The sequence below is a fragment of the Otolemur garnettii genome, unplaced genomic scaffold, assembly GCF_000181295.1.
Source record: "Otolemur garnettii isolate 467f Iridium unplaced genomic scaffold, OtoGar3 scaffold00137, whole genome shotgun sequence".
Taxonomy (NCBI): Eukaryota; Metazoa; Chordata; class Mammalia; order Primates; family Galagidae; genus Otolemur; species Otolemur garnettii.
Genome location: NW_003852532.1, coordinates 4140845 through 4143265, shown reverse-complemented (window position 1 = coordinate 4143265; position 2421 = coordinate 4140845).

Sequence of the window (2421 nt, the reverse complement as noted above, 5' to 3'; positions counted from 1 at the left end):
GCAGTGAGATCCACGTCAGACTTCTGACACACAGAACTGTAAGATAATGCATTTGTGTTATTATAGCCATCATGTTTGTAGTCATTTCTTGAAACACCAAGGGAAAACTACTACAGAAAAGAACAAATCAAGGCAGTTAGAGAACCTGGCCCTTTTCCCCAGCACGTCCTTCTACCTCATTATTCATGATTAAACCAAGAAAAGGATACTTCTTGGTTAGGAGGGGCACCTAAGTAAATGCCTACCTTCTTATACCGAAGTCAAAGCCTGTTAAATCTATTACTTTTACTGATCTATTAGATTGTTTTTGTTTTTATATTCCTTTAAAAAAATGAATTGCACGTTAATATCTTTGAGACTATTTCTTTGCCTCTCCTCTGCCTGAAGACCTATAGGGCAACTCAATTATTAATCAAAAAAGGACTGCCTTTTTTATAAAGAAGTCTCCGCTATAGCTAAGGGCTATTCTTACCTTAACACTGACGGCTTAAGTTGGACCAAATAATACAAAACCAAAGAGCATTCAGTTATACAAACTTATACTGTCATTATTATCACCACGACAAAACAGCAAAACTTGAACATATTTAGATTTATTATCACTGCTGCTAAAAACAAACCTTGTGTGCTTTCTGTTTATTAACACATTAAAGAAAAAGCCTTTGGCCTGAGGCCCATGTGAAAATAAGGTACAAAATAATAATAACTCAAATTATTTCAGTGGCTATGTCCCCATGTCACAGACCTTTCTGGATTGAACAAGATCAAGGTCTCTGACTCTCTTAGTCAAATAAGTTAGGCTAACATTGCATTTGAAGATTATCTTCTATCTTTTACATTAGCGGAAGGGTCAGAAAAAATTATTTACCTTTTGTACTCCTAGCCCATTATTGACATGCATACTACCACTTTCCAACCCTTCTGTCTGTTCTTCTGTCATTTGTCCACTTTCTCTCCCATTCATTACCACCTATGCTTGTCCCAGAGAGATTGGTTTAAACTTTATTCACCGCTGCCAAAGTCTAAATGATCAAAAATTAAATATATCAAGAACATACTGTGACGAAGCTTCAGATCATTCATTTAGCACCGTGAAAGGCAGGTTTACTATGGAGCGAGCAGAACTTCAGCTTCAGGCTTCTCTCATGGGGGGGTCCTCTCACGCACGGGAACCTTCCAAGACACTGAGAAGCATCCCAACACATTCACACACTTCATCAATTTTTGTAAAAGTTCCAAAAGTAGAATACTTTGATTGTAATTGATTGAGACCATTATCCCTTTCCACTTTGACTTCCCATTTGTCACACTGCAGTCAAGTGGAATTACTGGGGATATGAGCATTTGGGGGATCTCATTATGGGGAAGTTGAGTTGGGGATACACTCGGTTTTGGTTTTAGTAGGTATGTTTGTAAGAATCACAGTCTCATCCTACATAGCTAAGCTATTACTGGCTGACCTGGTATAGAAATGGCTTCTGGATTCTTTTCTTCCCCTTAAGCCAACTCTCTAGGCACCATGTGGAAGGACCAGGATCAGAGGCCACATCAGGATAAGAATGTGTCCTGCAGCCCCCAGCACTGGAATATGTGGGGAAAGAGAGAAGTGAGGTTTGCAAATGCAGAGCCAGAAGCAGTTCTGTGGAAACTTCCTCCAAGCATGAAATGCGTGAAATTTGGAAGCAAAGGATTCAGTTCTCATTAATGCCAGATAGAAATGCTCTCCTGTAAGGAATATACTTGATACTACAGTATATATTTTAATTGTTATAAACCCAAAATATATTAAGTCGGACAATTAAGTTCACGAACTCATCCCAGAAAAAGTGCTCCCTACCTCATGGCTGAACATCACTCTGGTCACCTTCAAAGTACTCCCTTGGGAAGCTGTGGACAGATGCCAGTGCCTTGTCCACACTTCAAAGCAATTTTGGAACTCTTTTTCTGGAATGGCCATCAGAGCTGTCGTCATATGAGATTTGACAATTAAGTTTGTGAACTCATCCTAGAAAAACTGCTTTGAAGGGCAGACGAAGCACTGGCATGAGTGCATAGCTTCCCAGGAGGAGCACTTTGAAGGTGACCAGAGTGATACTCAGCAATAAGGTATGTAGCACTTTTTCTACGATGAGTTTGCAAACTCATTTGAAATACATTTTATTAAAACTCCTGTGTTTCTTGTGCATAATCCAGTAGCAGCAAGTACATCTATGTTTGAGGTTGCATGTTTTATGCATCTCATTCATCAATAGTAAAACACAAATTTAGACCAACCAGGCTAGAGGGAGAAAACATTGTTTTCTTTCTACAGAAAGCCATGTCACAAAATTGGTGTCATATGAAAAGGAGATCAAAGAATACACAGCCAAAATATGTAGAAAAAAGTAGTACAAAATGGTGTCAGGGAATTAAAAGAACAAA